Source organism: Chenopodium album, chromosome 11 (assembly GCF_948465745.1).
Source record: "Chenopodium album chromosome 11, dcCheAlbu1.1, whole genome shotgun sequence".
Classification (NCBI taxonomy): Eukaryota; Viridiplantae; Streptophyta; class Magnoliopsida; order Caryophyllales; family Amaranthaceae; genus Chenopodium; species Chenopodium album.
Window position 1 is genome coordinate 14949335 of NC_137844.1, and position 17718 is coordinate 14967052.

Here is a 17718-nt window from a genome sequence, read left to right on the forward strand (position 1 = left end):
TGATGCAACAAAATGAATAGGGTTGTTCTCAACATTAATTTAACCAACATAAATTAATTATGAGATTTGACAAAATTAAAGAGAGAGTTGAAATTATGAACAAAAATATTTAAATAATGATTCCAACTTTAACTTGTGAATCCTTGAAAATTATATCTTCCAATATGAAGATTAATTAAAATTCTATCACAAGATTGAAACTTTATGATTCCAATCAACTTAATAAATGATTAAAGCAAAAAGTTCATACATGGAATTTAGTAACACAAAGTTTCAATCACTTAAAATAATTAAAGATTGAATCTTTAGTACTTATGAGCCTCAAGAAACAAACTTTTCATACTTAAAGCAATTTATTTGCAATTATGTGAAAATTTGAGCCAACTATTAAGCACCAATTACTACCAAGTAATTATGCTCAAAAGTGGTCTAAAATTGCAGAAGCATAAAGGAAAGAACCAAATGCATAATCACAATTAATATGCCATTAAGATTCAAGGTTTAAAGATTTAAAAAATTCCGTCAAAACGAAAAATCCCTCGAAACAGGCATTTATGGGCAGAATTTGGCTTTTTCGTAACCCTAGAAGAATTAGAATGTTTCCAGAATATCGATTCCACTTAAAATTCACTAGTCTTCGGCGAAAATCTAGGATCTGGAGCAAAAAGTTCTTTATAAAACGAGAGTAAAATTAGTAAAATCGAGCTACTAATCTAATTAGCAACATAACCAGAAATTAAATCATTTTTAAACCCTTGAAAATTTTTAGTTACAAAAATAAATGAGCAAGGCTCCGATACCGCTGTTGGGTTTCGATGAGTCCAACTCACCGCGGAACAAAACTCGACCCCAAGACCCGCTCACAATTAATATAACTAAAACGACATAAATAACAAGAAAGAGAGAAAAGACGATCTTACCCTTGCCGCGTGCTTCGCTCTCACTCGGAGCTCTTACTTCAAACCCAAGTCTTGCAAGCGCAGAGACCTCCTACAGTATCCACCCGTAACTCGACCCCGACCGGTCTCTTACTTGGAGTTTAGCCAAGTCGGACCAAAACACTACTCGAGTTTTATATGAACTTAAAGATTTTCTCTCAAGTGGAGATGCCTTATTGAGTTCCTACTCAAGTGACTTTCTCCAAATCCCAAGGTGGGTATTTATAGAGAATGTCATGAGAGAATTCCATTCTTCCATCAATGTGGGAGAGTTGGTAAAATCAATTTTCCCTTTTTATTTTTAAATAAAAAATAAAAGAAAATAGCAAACAACTAATTAATCAACAAGTGGCAATTACACAAGGAGAGGTTAGGTGAGGACCACAAGGGGAGGAGGGGACCAAACCTTAATCCCCAAGACTTCCAAAACTGCCATCTCTCATTTCTCTCGGCTTCAATGTGTGGCTGCACATGGCAGGCCATGTCTTGGGCGCCAAGCAGCCTTGCTGGCACTTGGTGCGCTCGGCTAGGCCTGCAATTGGGTGCACGCATGTGCGGCAATGCTGCTGCCTCGGCCCAGCACTCCTCGCATGCTTGCGGGCTGCTAGCCCATGGCATTGCGTGCCACACTGCTAGCAGTGCTAGCACGCTAGCGCGCTGCTAGCTAGCTAGCACTGCTAGCTTATTGCTGCTGCTCGCGCATGCTAACACGGCTTGCTAGCCATGTGCTAGAAACAATGCTAGCAGTGGTGCACTAGCATGCCGCAGCACCCACGAGCTAGCCGAGGCTCGGTGTGGTGCGCATGCTTGCCACCATGCTATCCCAAGTGCCCATAGCACTCGGTTTGCTTGGGGCATTCCGATGCTAGGGTATTTTGGTAACTTGTTGATTAATTATTGATTTTACCGTCTCGTCTTTTATTAATTCGACTCTACTTGCGACGCTCGGTTTCGACACTCCTAGCTCGATTTCCGACGTTTAAATATTTAATACTTGAGAGACTCATTAATTCCTTCCGAATTAATTCGTCGTATTGGATCGTTAGTTGCTTGGGTGTGACCCGAAGGGTTCAGGCAAGATTAAGCTGTAATATTAATTATGGATTAATATTACTGATCGGAAGCGACCTCCAACTAGGCATTCTGATCAGTTGACCTCTTTGAATAATTAGCTAGCTTTCTAATAATTCTGAACCCTCTATCGGAATAATACACTTGTTCGAAGGACACCATTCTTATCAGTAACCCCTAAATTAAATCTTGACAGAGTAAATCGAGTAACCCATGACCGAGTAACCCCTGACCGAATAACCCCTCGAGTAAAACCTGACCAAGTAACCCCTTAAATAAACCATGACCGAGTAACTAACCCCTGACCGAACCCCTCTAGTAATCCCTGACCGAACCCCTCAAGTAAACCCTGACCGAGTAACCCCTCGAGTAACCATGACCGAGTAACCTCTTAATTAACTCGAGTATTTAACTAACCCTTGACCGAACCCCTCAAGTGACCAAGTAACTCGAGTAACCCCTGCCACACGATGTGGCCAGCCACATATAAAAATTTGCCTTTTAATTGGCTATCTCTGTCCTCTAACTTAATACGAAGTATTTTTTGGCAAAAGTTTACCATTATAATAACAATATGATCATTATATATTGTACTTTGTATCGCGAATAATTTCATATCCTTTTTCTCCTCAATAGTCTCTAAAAACACTTAAAGTTTAACATGAAATTTTTAAAAATAGGATTTTAATCCCATCACTTACTACCTTAATTTTATTACATGATGAATTCACCTGATCATCACCACACACCTATTGCACCTTCTACAACCAAAAATCTACAAAGCCTCTAACTTAAAGCTTAGTACGAAGTTTTTTTTTCCTAAAATTTTAACCTCGAAATGATGTTTAGGCTTGTTAATTGTTTGATTATTTGTCTTTTTTTTTTAATTAAATGTAATCATTTAATATTTTTATTGCATATATATAATAGTTAATAAAAAAATAAAATATACAAGCATATAAGAGAAGAAAAAAAAATTGAATATCATTCTTACATATCACCCGTGACGACATATACGAAATCTACAACATATTTTCTGTGCGGCTAGTCACACTGTGTGACCGCTTGTAAAAAAGGGAGTATTTAACCCCTATGACACTAACAAATTAAACCCTATCATATTGATATAGTAACTTTTAAGCCATGTTCACTTCACATTATATTTGCTGAACTATAATTATTTTTACTGATCTAAAATTATTTTTACTGAATTGAAATTATTTTTGTTGATAATTTTTTTTTTTTTTTACTGTTTCTCTATTTTATTTTTTCTTTAAAGTAATTGCTTTTTATTGAACTGAAATTAAATATACCAAATTGAACTTATTTATACTAAACTGAAATTATTTTTACCAAATATTATATCTTTAAAGTGTAGTGAACAAAGCCTTATTATACCTATTTAGTAACCCTTAAATAATAAAGTACAACACTGACAAAGTAACTATAACACTAAATGGATAATCCCTATAACACTAACTGAGTAACCCTATGATGGTTGGCTACACACATATAAAATTAGTACCAAAATTTATATTAAAAATGAAAGTTATAGTTTTTCTTATAGGGTGGTACATATACACTTACATGCCTCATATTTATTATTTTTTGTATATGCATTTATTTATTTCTATTATGCAAATTTATATATGATATAGATAAATAAAATCATTCTTATGCACACTTGGTACTAATATAAGTTATAAAATTTTCTAACTTCATAAAATGATCAAGAATGCTTATAATTTGTGGCTATTCATAATCTATTATTAACTATCATTGTAGGAAAAAATATCACTTGTCAATCTTTTATCAAATTGTAAGAGATTTATAATACATAGATTTTATATATAGAGTAGGATAAAGATATCTTTTCTATAAATTATATGTATCACTCCATATCTTTTATGAGAGACATCTTGATATTGGCTTGAATTTTGTCACCCTATAATATAAAATCAATACACGTAAGTATATAGAAGTTACAAAGGAAGTTGTTGATGCTAATAAGATAAAATCAATATAAAACTTTACTACATGAATTTACATTTTCATCAACCAAAACTAACTCAATTGATTTAGTTATGTTTGGTTTGTATTAATCGGGTTTACGCCATAGTCTCACAATCCTGATCCTAATTTTCCAACTCTCTTTTAGTAGGGTAATATCTCTTATCATAGTGAATACCGTTGTTAATATAGATATTAAACACAAATACTACGTATTGTAAATTATGTGCGTATATATAATGGTATTTAATTATTAATTATATTAAACGTCATACATGGTAAATTTTTTAATTATATCTTCAGAAAATATTTACTATACTTACAAGATATATATGTATTCTTAACTTATTTGTAAGAGAAAATATATTTTCAAATATTTATATATTGAGTAGATATTTACATGGGTACTATACTATGACTCCTTTGGACATACGCATGAGCAATATTCTACCCAACATGACAATATTATTTGATGATCATTTTTGTTAGGAAAATTTGCCATGAATAACACCACCTTTCACCGGTCTTCCAAGAATAGAACGTTCTTTGGATTATTTCAAAATAAAGCGACCTTCGATGCACATCCACCAAAAAATAGAACGTAACCGGTTGGTAACCTGTTAATAAGTTACTAGTGATACGTGCCACTATGTCATTGGTCAATTTTTTTTAACAACTTTTTTTTTAAAAAAAAAAAACCTTAAAATTAAAAAAATACTTAAAAAAAACTGAAAAAAAACCCCTTTCCCTGCTGGCAGCCACCCCCACCGCTGGGTCTTCCCCATAAACGTCGGCGGCCAGAGCCTCCTACCATGGCGCCGACTTCTTTCTAATGAACCACATTCCTCTCGCCCTAATACCCTGCTCCGTCGGCGCCTAAACTATCTCCACTGTGCGTCTCCACCCCTTTTCACCTTGAACCACCACCCGAAACTCTAAAAACCCAAAATCGTGTGGTGGTTTTAGAGTTCAAAATTCCATCAAACCCTAGTTTTATTTCACCCCTCCACCGGTGCTTGCAAAAAGCTTGAAGATCTTCTTTTCTTCTTTCATTCAAGCTTTCTCTCCCCTCTGAAATACCCCCAATTATCTAGCTCTCAAGAAATCGGGAGTTTTACATTGTTCATCCCAAGATTTGACTCGGTGGGTTAACTTAGAGAATGAGAATTAGCTCGGTGGCGTCGTTACATCTTTTGGCACCTGGGAAATGGGGTGGAGATGGCCGACGGGGTGGCGGGGAAATGGGAAATGGGAAATGGGAAATGGGTTTGGGCACTACCGGTTGGGAGATGAGGTTGTTCGAGGGGAGGGAGGGGGTTTTAGGGTGGGGAAGGTGGTTCAGGGGATGGGCTGGGTCAGGAAGAGGTACCGCCGGTGCCGGATAGGGGACTTTGGCCGCCGGCGGTGGTGGTTGGGTTGTTTTCGGGAAGGGGAAGGGTTTTTTTTTAATTTCAATTTATTTTAGTTTTAATGTTTTTTTTTAAATTTAATTTTTTTTAAATCATTATTATTAAAAAAAATGTTAAAATAAAATAATTTTTTTTAACCAATCACACATGGACACATGTCAAATATAACCTGTAACACAGGTTACAGGTTTTTTGTTCTATTTTTGGCGTATGTGCATCAAAGGTCGTTTTATTTTGAAATAATCCAAAGGTCGTTCTATTCTTGGAAGACCGGTGAAAGGTGGTGTTATTCTTGACAAATTTTCCTTTTTGTTAAGAAATTTAAACATAAAACTATATTAGAATTTAAGATAAATACTTTGATGTTATGTCCAAGGTGGGCAGATAGTAAATTTATTGTTTTAGTAAAGAAGAATATTCTTTACATATACTTTGCTAAACTATTTTTTAATAATATTATTTGATGATCAATCTTACCATAATAAACACAATTGCACATTAACTGTTTATTAGTATGATTTTTATTTATTTTTTTTTAAAAAAATTAAAGCCAAGACAGCGACACGTGGCAGCTATGGAGCTAGTGTACCCTGTTTTAGTATAGTATATAGATATCGACAATACATACATAAAATAGTTTTAAAAGTAATTTTGCACGCGCATAACTAAAACAACACACTATAAACTATAAAGTCAGATTATTAGTACACATTCTTAACCGCGAGAGTACGAGACAATTGTTGTTAAATTATTAAAAAAAATAAAATAAATAAATAACGTTGTTGACTCGTTAAATTGTTTCCCCTAATAAAAAATCCAATGATAATAGAAAACTAAGTGTCCAGTTGATTCATTTAACGAGATAGCTAAAGAATGACAATTACAACAAACTCATGTTATAAAAGTGTTTTTTATATGCCCAAAGTTGAGTGCATAAGACTCATGAATACATTCTTATGCCAAATAAGTTTAAATAGTTGGATAGAATCTTAAAATTTACTTAAATTTATGGTTCATAAGCTTTATTATGATTTAGATTGAATAATATATAAGTCATTGACTAAAGTTAGGCTCAACTATGACACCCTTACACTCTTTAAACTATAACATAAAATATATAAATGATATTGGTATGATACCAATTTTATTAGAAAGTAGACTTCAAGAGCTTTCCAACGATATATTATAAGCCCAATTCCGATTTAGAAATCAAAACTTATGAATTTTGGAAAATCAGAATTTTTGCAGGAGTGGAATCGTTAGAACCGGTATAGAATCGTAGAATCGGTACCGATTCTATGAGCGATTCTACAACATAGCGATTCAACTTATGATTTACATAGTTTAGGTGGATTTGGATCCTACGATTCTACGATCCGAGTCGCGATTTTAATAACATTGGTATAGAGTGGACTCACAGTGAGTCCATTCTATTCTAAGGGCCACTCGCGGGTTCATTTAAAAGCTCGCACGCGGCCCCATCATATATTTCTCAAATTGTCCTTCTTCTTTCTCACCCATGTTTTACTCCAACCGTTTTCTTTAGACCTAAGTCCAACCCGATTTTGGGCGGGCTTTGGGCAGTTTTCTTAGGAGCCCGACCCGTTTTTTTTTTAAATTTTGGACGGGCTTAGAAAATCAATTTTATGCAATTTTAGTTGACTTTTTTGCCCGACCCGAAAAGGCCGCACGGTTCACCTAGTTTGGGGGGTATGGGCACACATATTCCGACCCGAAGTTTGGCCCGACCCGTTGAATGTACAAATTTTTTTGACCTTGGCCCGGCCCGACCCGCCCATTAATGACCCTTAGTTTTCTTCCTTTTCTCCCACAATTTACTCCATTATCCCATTTACTTCTTACTCCACAATGTCTGGTGATTCTAAATTAAATCAATAGGTTGAATTCATTAATTTAAAAGTATTCTGATACTGATATGAATATTGTTGGTAATATGAATTTATATAAAATGTTTTCAAAATTATAATAAATCGTACCTTGAAGATGATCATAATAAATTGTAATTAAGCTCGAAATTGAATTAATAGGTGATGAGTCCGATTCTTTGGTGTTGATAATATTCTCCTTTAATTTCTCCATTATTGACAATTTAACGAGTTATTGATTTTTTTTCGAAATTTGATGAAAAACGGCGCCTATGATATTATTGCATTCTGCGCTGTTTTTAACTCCTCTGAATAACATGCATTTTGTATGTTTCGGGCCTAGATCGGGTTTTAAAAGCCTGCGCTTTTTTACAATTGTTAATGGACTTTTGTTGCTGAGGCTGGACTCACCGTGAGTCATGTCTCACACAAAATGTTTTCTAAAATCTATCTATCTATCTATTAATCTATTAATTAATTTATACTAAAAGCGAATAACAATGAAAATTTTCCCGCCTTTTTCGTTTTTTTTAAATTATATTTTATATCTATGATAATTTCTTTCAGTTTTGACAATCATATATATTCCGTATATACCCAAATGAAATATTTCTACATATTTTCTATATACTTTATATTTTGTAATATTATTGTCAAAAATACTTAACAAACATGCGTTGCACGGGATTTAACCTAGTATATATATCTAACAGAAAGTTTTAAGGGTACATATTAAATAAATTCAAATTTCAAAAGAGTAAAATTGTTGTATAAATCATTTCATAAAAACTAGTATCCGTATATGCTTAACCCAGAGGTGATCAAAATTTGGGCTGGGCCGAACCTTAACACAATTCCTTATGCCCAAACCCGTAAAAAAGTAGCGGGCTTGTCGGACCAAAGAGGACTTTTCAGGCTTTTTAGCTAAGAATGCGTTTTAAACTTGCCCAAACCCGCCCTATTTTCGGGCAGGATAGGACCGGGCTAATGTTGATCACCTCTAGCTTAACCTCTTTGTTCAATTAAAAAAAACTAAAATATCTGCGGGCCTGCGGCTGGCGGCCCAGCATAGCGCGCACCCTAATTTGGGCTGCTTAATACTTCCAAGTTCCAACTATAAAATCCTTCCATAACTTATTCTCAATCACAACAAACTCAGAAACCCTAATTTTCTTCTTGTAATCATCCTTCCTTCATTGTGCAGTATTCATCTAAAACTTTTTCAAACTTTCTCAACAATCTCTTTCGATTTTCATATTATGAGCCTGAATATGATGATATTTCATGTCGCCCCAGTCTTACAAGCATCTTAATTAGATGCTTTAATATGGTGATTGACCAATTTTTATCTGATTCTTGATTTTTCTTATTCAAATCTAACATTTTTTTTTCTAGATTTGCAAGGAGATGTGAGGATATACTTTACCCAATATATTTTTCTGAATTCAAATTGATGAATTCTTTTTACATGCACTACCATCTGATCTCTCTTGCGTTTTTCAACCAATTTAATTTATGAATATTTTTTGGGTTTGTATCAGTTTCAATTTTTTTTTTTTGCATAATTAATTTTTCAATAAAAACATGATTTGCTATCAATTTTTATTATTTTTAATAAAACAAATGCAATCAATGATGAAAAATTATCCGAAACATACCTGAGTTAATTTCAGTGATTAATCGTATAAATATTCACCATCTTTCGGCTGAGATTGCATAAATTTTATCATTAATTTATTATATTGCCCAAGGTATCTAGTGCTTAACTTCCTTATAGTTGGGTGCTTCGTTTTGTTGGGCAAAAACTGTGAACAGATTTTGCGACACAGATTGCTTGATAATTTCACGGGCTTTCTGTTACTTATTTCTCTGTTTACATTTCGTCTTTATCGACTTAAGCCGTTAGTTTTGTACAAGTTCGGGATTATTTGCTACCTTGATAGTGAAATTTGAATTGGTAATGTGACAATTAATTTGGGACGAGTAGTGGTAAAGGGTCTGAAGTTTGACTCTATGGCTATATTGAAGTGCCTTAGGGATGAATGCAGCACCCGATAATAAACCCATGCTTGTATTTGAATTCTGCTTATTTCTCTCAGTAAGCTGGGATTATGAGTTTGGGATACTGTGAATGGCAACATTTTTTGCTGGTAACATAAATTGGGAGATAAAAAAAATTTAGCGTTTGGTAATTTTTATTCTGTTGTTCATTTGATTAGTTTCTATCTAGTGCAATAGTTAAATAAATTTAACATGTTAAATTTGACAAGAAGTAATTGTTTATGTATATACTGGTGAGGTTACAGGCAATCAGTTCCACTTCTGAATTGAATTGAATTGAATTCTTCTTAGAAATGAGTTGTTCTGTGTTTTGTTGTGACTTTTGTTTCACTGGCCTCATTAATGTAGACATAATCTTTATATAAGTACTTTGATTGGGTGAATGTGAATAACTGTGACATTATAGTTCTCGCTAATTACCAATACTAAGTTCAAAAAATTAGAGAACTTGCTATAACGTATGATTATTTATCAATCTATAACCGAATTTATGATACTTAATTACTAATCTTGTGCGTAGTAAATTAGAGTTTTGAAAAATCTGGAGATGGAAAGGAGAGCAGCAGGATGATTTTTCTTCTAAAATTCTGGACTCTTTTAAACTAAACAGTTTCATAATACCACGATGGGTAAGGACATTAACTAATAATCTCATATAAGAAATTAAACATGGATACTTTCTAAAGAGCTTTAATTTGATTACAAGGAGAATTCCTAGTTAATACTGAACTGATTGTAACACAATAATGGGACTTCAAGCTTAGAAAACATAAAGTAAACTCTAAGAAAGCATCTAAAGGGAATCTAATACATCAAAAGGAGTCGGATTCTAACACCTTGGTTGTGGTTTTGCTAGATAGTAGACAGGGACAGTGGGAATCTCGTTAATCCATTCATGCGCTTCACTAATTAGATGACGAGGCATTTGGCTACCTTAAGAGAGTCATAGTTACTCCTGCCGTTTTCCTGTGCTTGGTTGAATTTCTTCACTTTGACATTCAGAGCACTGGGCAGAAATCACATTGCGTTAACATCCATACAGACCATCACAATGCTTTGTTTTAATTAAACAGTCGGATTCTCCTTGTTCGTACCAGTTCTGAGTTGACTGTTCAACGCCCGGGGAAGGCCTCCGAAGGGATCGTTCCCAGTCCGTCCCCCGGTCGGCACGCGACGACTCGCTCTCGCCACGGAAGCAGCTCGAGTAGTTGTTGACAACCGACGAGCTTGGGACTAGGACCCCCGTGCCCAGCCCTCAGAGTTAATCCTTTTCCCAAAGTTACGGATCCATTTTGCCGACTTCCCTTGCCTACATTGTTCCATCGAATAGAGGCTGTTCACATCGAATCTTACTTAGGCCTTTTCTGTTGGACCAAACGAGCGAGCAAACAGATTGAATTGGAGTTTAGTCGGATGACTGCTTGACTGGTTGAATGATGCTTGATTGGATCAGATGACAAGAGAAATGAAGGAGTGAGGCAAATAGTGTAGTGAAGAACCAAGGGAGGCAATTACGCAAAAACGACTAGGGCAGAATATTATAGGACCATGACCTTTGACCTTTCAAGCCAAACGGGAAAAACTTACCTACAAACCTATAAGGAAAGATAAAACAACCAAACTCCAAAGAAAGAAAGGTAAAATAAAAGCTAAAGAAGGAAAACTTAGAATCAAAAGAAGAAAACAAAGAAAACGAAACATTATTATCATTACTATACACGTTTGCTACAATGGTATCAACAAGAGACTCTTGGGGGGCCGGAGAAAGAAAAGACTTGTCAGGAGGTGGAGTTTTGAGAAAGTAAGGAAGAGAAATGGAGAAGAAGTAAAATGAGATGTGCTTGAGGGTAAATGTTAAAACGAACATGAGGCTCAATGTGGAAATTGGGAAATACGTTTACCCCATTAGGCTATTACCCCACAAGTCTTAATGTATTTGTTTATTTATTTATTTTTATAAAAAAATTATTTTAGAATATAATAAAATAAAATATTAATATAAAAAAAAGTCCGGGCATGTTCACGAGCTTTCGAGCTAAGCCATGAATAGCTCAGGCTTGGTTTGTTAAGATATTGAGCCGAACCCGAACTCGAGTCGAGCTCTCTCGAACCAATTTTTGACTGAGCCGATCATCAAACAGTACATGAGCAGGCTTGGCTCGTTATCACCCTTAGGAGCCTCACAAGGTAGCTAGTCAAAACAAAAACTAGCAAATTTTCAAATGAAAGTCTTGGAGATGACTACGCGGGACGATCATGGGACAAAAACTTACCAATCATCATTTTTTTTGAAAGCCACTTATTGCATATTATTCTATCATAGTAAACTAGCTAAGTGGTGGGCTACAAAATTCTCATAACGTTTAGCATGAGACCAAAACATGGAAGGAAAATTAGAGCTAGACAAAACAATATCCTTGATGATGTTATCAATAGTGGAGAGCGTAAAAGAGTTCTTTTTCAGCTTTGTAATCAAAGTCTTAGAGTCTAACTCAACAATTACATCTTTGTAACCATACTCATTTGCCTTCTTTAAGCCACAAAGCACATCCTTACCCTCAGCTACAAGAGGCTCCCACCTTGCCTTCACTCTTCTTACTTCAGCAGAGAGAACTTTATCGGAGCTGTCTCGAGCAACATCTCCAAGACCAATCCACCCATCATCTTTGGTTGAAGCATCTACATTGATCTTTATAACCCTAGGTGGAGGAGGAGTCTACACCACTCTAACCTGAGGTCGAGACTGCATCTCCTTTCCCATAAATTTTCTCAGTATATTCACAACAATCAAGCACCAGCCTGCTGTGTTTATCAAGAACAAAACTATCCGGTTCACAAGAGTTCTCAAAGACCTATCTGTTTCGCCTACACCAAACAAACCAATAGAGAAACAAGCTCCTTTGATAGCTTTCCTTGGTTAGCTTATCAACCCATAGGAGTATGACCACCCCAAAATTCTAAGCTGAACCCAAATTCAAAGCTTTAGAGTAGCCACTTTGAGTCCACAACGAACTGGCACTTCGGCAGGAAATTGTGGCATGAATGATATATCTAATTCTAAACCTCAATTAGATGTTGTTGCTCAAGCACACCACGAGTTGGAAGCGAATTAGAGTAGCACTTCTAGATAAAGTGGCGAACTTTCGAGGTAACTTTCTGTAGGGAATATTTTAAGCATCCCACACTTGAGCCCCACTGTGATCATACACTTAAGTATGGTGGCGTCCAAAGGGAAGGAAGCTAGAGCAAAAGAGTCGTCAACAAGTTTTAGGAACTTGTAAACCATTCACAGGGTGAAGGTTACACCGCTTCACGATCCATGAGATCGCTAACTCCATAGTGATCCGGAACCATGACTGGATATTCGGGGATGAAAGTACAAATCCAACCTAAAAGAGATTGAACCTGCCCTAAAAATAGGCCTCTACTTTATTCTTCTCATATTCATGTGCGTTTTCTGACTAACATACAATCAATATATTAACCGTAAACCTGTTTAATATATGTTGGTTGAATATTAATGCACAAACAAAACTATTATTGGCGATCACTTGAATTAAAATCACATTAGCCTAAATAAAATTATTAACTATCTTATTAAGCGTGATTACAAGTACAAATTCCCTTTAAACCTGCAAGATAGGGTGTGATCAAGCAATAACAATAATATATCAAGCAACATAATAACAACAATCATCATCATAACCTCATTAAAGCATAATAATATTAGCAAGATCCTAGGCATGATACTAACAAGATTAATAACAAATCCTAGCATGTCACTAAACAATAAAGATCAAATCTTTAACCCTAACATGATACTAACATGATAGAAGAAATAGGAAGCAACCTAAGCATGATACTAGAAAGCAATAAATAACATCCTAACATGATACTAGGAATTAAAATAATATAAGCATGCTCTCTAAAGCAATAAAACTACTTACTTTGTTGCCTCGTATCTCATTCTATCAAAACAATACACACGTTAGTAACTTCAAGGAAAATATTAAATCAAACAATTAATTTAAATAATTATATAGGGATTTGGGACTAAACCCTCAGAAATTAGCAACCTTTCTCGTCTAGGGCGAAGGAAACTTCGAGCTTGGCTAGGTGTGTCTAGAACTCGTGAATACGGTATTGTGTTTGTAAAAAGGCTAGGCTAGAAAGAGGGAGAAAGAACAAGCTATTTCTTAAGAGAGAGAAGAGAAAGATGATTGTTGATGATTGTGAATGAATAAAAACGGGGAGATACAACCCTATTTATAAGGAAAAAGGTCCCGAAACGATCAAAAAAAGATCGAATTCTATTCGGAGTAAAACTGCTCCCATCGCGGCGCGATGGCTCTGTCGTTTCGCAATGGTTCACGCGCAAACTCAAAGCCGTACAGAGTCCTTAATCTAATTAAATTAGACTAATTAACGTCCGTACCTATCTTTTAAAACAAGATTTAATTCTTTTAAAAACACTTGTTTTATACCAAATAAAATTCTTATATTTTCTAAAAGATATAATCACTAATCTTAATTCCACTAGAATTTAAGATAACCTTCTAGATTATTCTAGAAAATTAAAATCAATCCTAACGACTTTATAAATAATAATTAGCGGGCCCTCCACTTGTTCATTGGGCCATATAAAAATAATTTTGGGCCCAATTTAGTATTTTGGCCATAACTTCCTCATTATTCATCGGAATTGAGCTTATAATATATTGTTGGAAAGCTCTCTTCAAGCCCAATCTAACTATACTGTTATTGGACCTTTATCATGGACCAAACTAAACTGGACTGGACATTTTCCATAAAATAGAGTACGAAAAGAAATATTTTCGAAAACAGAAATAAGTATTTTTATTAAAACAACCGCATCACAAGACTTTTCACATTTCACCTTGTTCGATAATCACATGACGTGAAAGATATTCATCACTGGGTTTGGTTTTTGGGGAGACACAATCAGGTGTCTGTAGAAGCCCCCACTTTGACCGAGTTTGGAGAAACATAAGTTTCGAAAACAAAAGTCAAAGTAACGATAGGGACGAAGAACGATTCAGAATGTTCTGCGATCCAAAATCATTCTTGTAACGCTGATACCTATAAAATAGCGTTAATTAAATAGATAAAAGAGTTAAGAAACACGTATCTTGCACCGTCGAGCACACGTCTCTGGAGTAACCGAATTTTTTTGTATTTGCTGTTGTGGCGACCTCCACAGTGCCTCGTAAACGCCATCTAAAGGTAACAGTGCCTCGTTATCTTCATTTATTTGTGACAATCCTCTATAGTACCTCGGGAACATCGTTGAAGGTGACTGTACCTCGTCAACTCCAGGGTTGTGGCAATACCTTGCCACAGCAGTACCTCGCGGCTGTAGACAATCTCCTCTCTACTTTGGGACATCGTCAAAGACCGCTGCTTGTAGCCATCTTCAGTTTTGTTATGACAATCTTCCTAAGAAAATTATCGAAGACCATTGGTTGTTGATCCTCCGTTTGCTAGTGCTTTGCTGATATATTTTGCTGTGCCATTACCTCGGCGCATTTGGTAATGAGCCGGTACTTTGGCGCTTGTGCTTGCTTACGAACCAATACCTCGGTGTTTGTGATGAGCCAGTACTTAGACGCTTTAAGTAAAGTGAGATGACCGACGTCAGACCGATCACTTACTGCGATTGTAATTGAGTCGACTAGTAGTCATGTCAATTTTCTTATAGGGGCTAACTGGCGTACCAAGGAACCCAATTGCTGAATAAGGTCCACATAACCATTATGGGGCCTAGGAGTTGCATTGCTAAGGAAAGGAGAGCCAGCGCATGCTGCCACGTGTCATCGTGGCGCGCCAGGTTTGTCGCAGCACGATGGTTCCATCGTGGCGCGATGGAATCGGGTTTCCGGAATAAAACCCCTTTCTTCCTCATTTCGTCGCTGCTGTTTTCTTTTTGCTCGGTTTTCGCTCAAACCTTCTCCTTGGTCATTCTTGCTCGTTTCTTAACCAAATTTGCTCAAATTTGTTGCAAAACGAAGCCCTCGATCTCTAGTTTGCCGATCTATGTAAGTTTTGCTTAAACTCCTCTCGATTTGGAAGAATTTTGTGTGTTTTATTTGCGAATTTTTCAAAAAATTCGAAACTTCTTTTGCTTATTTTGCTTTGTTTGTCAAGTTTCTTGCCATGAAATTGCTTGTTTATGCTTGTATATCACCTTAGGAGCGTTTTGAGACTTGTTTGACTCAATTTGGTGAAGAAACGAACGTTTTGCCATTTGTTGGGCTCTTTGAGTTCGTGAGAACAATGTGACTTGTTTTTCGCGTTTTTGCTAGCTATTCATGCTCAATTTGTCACAATATTTGTCATAGTATTGGAAGAAATTGTTTGATTGATTGAGAATGTTATTTTTGCTCGAATAAAAAACATGCTCTGTTTTAGTACTACGTACTCTGTTTTTTATTTTAACATAATATCATGCAGCTAGGCGAACCTTAGATACTATAGAGCCTTTCATATACTGTTTGCTTGCATAATTAGCATGTCTCGACGACGCGGTTCTAGCTTACGCTCTCGTGGGGCTCACCGAGAGGACGAGCCTGTTGACACCGGCGAGGGGACTTTCACTAGCCTTGGGGAGTTCCCTGAGTGGGATGGGCACACCTTGTATTTCGCGCCCCACTTTCACATTTCAGAGCGCGTTCGGCTCAGGATGACTGACGAGCTAGTTCGTTGCCACGGTTCAGGCAATGACACCATAGGGCAGCTGTACGATTCTTACTATCGCAACAACGAGGAGTTGCACACGCTGTGGGAGTCTTGTGGTTTGACTTTTTTGCTGCAGACTACTCGGGCTCTCTATTTTTTGAAGTTGAGCTGTTTCTTGGTTTGCGCTTTGGTGGAGTTCTTTTGGGACACCACCAACACGTTCCACTTTCCTTAGGGTGAGATGACTGTCACTCCCCTTGACTTCTCTGTCATTACTGGATTGGAGTTCTGGTCAACTACAGTTCCTTTTAGTAGTGATACTACCCTCTTCTCTCTTGAGGGAGAGGAGCTTCTGGTCCCCATTGTTATTTGGGCCCGCGATGAGTCTCGACCGCTACAGATGAGCAGCCAATCCATTCGGAGGTTTGTGCTAGTAGAGGCTTTTCGGGATGATGCGACCACCTCGGAGCAGCGGGTGCGCATTTTTGTTTTGATTATTTTGTCAGGGTCTTTCTCTCCTAACAAGGGTAGCCGAGTGCTACTCTACTATTTGCCTGCTCTCCGCGACCTATTTTGATTGGGCCAGCTTGGCCTATGCCGACTTCCTGCTGAGGTTGCGACTTGCCTTTCGTCGGCGTACCTTTGACCAGGAGGTCACACTCTCTAGCTTTTGGAGAGTCGTAGAGGTATGCTCCATTCCTCTTGGCAATAGGTTTCTTTTGACTTTAGCTTTTGCCGATATTTTCGTGTTGTTACAGGTGTGGTTCTACGTGTATATGCCATCTTTGGCACCAGCCATGCCTTTGCCTCGAGGGCTCGCGGTTGCTGCTAGCTGGGGTGGCTGTTATACCGACCAGACTGCTCTTGTTCGAGAGTCGCTTCTCTCGGTATGCATTACTCGTCATTTTCATTCACTCCTCTAAATAGGATTCCTACTCATGAGTGTTTGTCTTGCAGAGACCTGAGGTTAGCTTTCTTCCATGGGCTGATTTCGACGTCCTCGCGCTAGTTGTTTAGTACACAGCTCAGCAACGCTACTTTCAGGGGACGTATAATGCTGTGGTGTACCTGGGCGAGAGTGTTGCGATTCAGCACTCTTCGGAGTCTTTTGTTGTTCCTAGCCGTCCTCCATGGGATATGATGGACCAGACGGAACTGAGAGTTTATATGGGCAGGTCTCCAGCTGGTACGGAGTGGCAGCGTCATAGCCATCCGAACCGGAGTTATGGCGAGTGGCTTCTGCCGCGGTTAGCTCCACCAAATTGTCCGTCAGAGGAGGCAGAGGTATGTTTTGCATCATTTGATTTATTTCCTTTGGTAGCCCCTAGGAAATTCTAATCATTTAGCTTTTATTCTTCCAGGCTATGGCGACGCCTACGGAGTTTGTACCTCCACTAGTGTCCATTACTTATCAGGGGTCTTTCGGCCCGGTTAAGGAGATGATTCCTCTGGCCCTTGAGGCGTGGCGCTTTGTGGAGAGGTCGATACCTCGCCACCAGACCTGGGTGAGTCATCTATTATCATTTTGTTTGCATACATGTTCTTTGATTGTTCCTGACTTTATTGTTTGATAGTTCTACCACGAGGTGATGTCGAGGATGGCGAGAGGCATGGACGCCTTTCATTATCAGCTTATGAGGTTAAGTC

At 37.1% G+C, this 17718-nt stretch overlaps 3 non-coding genes across 3 annotated transcripts; all 3 read left to right on the forward strand.

Moving 5' to 3' along the window:
• Positions 1 to 8581: 8581 nt before the first annotated feature.
• On the forward strand, positions 8582 to 8670 carry LOC145569793 (small nucleolar RNA U31b). Its single transcript, XR_014096324.1, has one exon. It is a non-coding gene; the product is annotated as a small nucleolar RNA U31b (small nucleolar RNA).
• A 46-nt stretch (positions 8671 to 8716) lies between these two features.
• LOC145569766 (small nucleolar RNA Z195/SNORD33/SNORD32 family) lies at positions 8717 to 8804 on the forward strand. The gene has a single exon (XR_014096298.1). It is a non-coding gene; the product is annotated as a small nucleolar RNA Z195/SNORD33/SNORD32 family (small nucleolar RNA).
• Positions 8805 to 8938: 134 nt separating this feature from the next.
• LOC145569767 (small nucleolar RNA Z196/R39/R59 family) lies at positions 8939 to 9031 on the forward strand. The gene has a single exon (XR_014096299.1). It is a non-coding gene; the product is annotated as a small nucleolar RNA Z196/R39/R59 family (small nucleolar RNA).
• The last annotated feature ends 8687 nt before the right edge of the window (positions 9032 to 17718 follow it).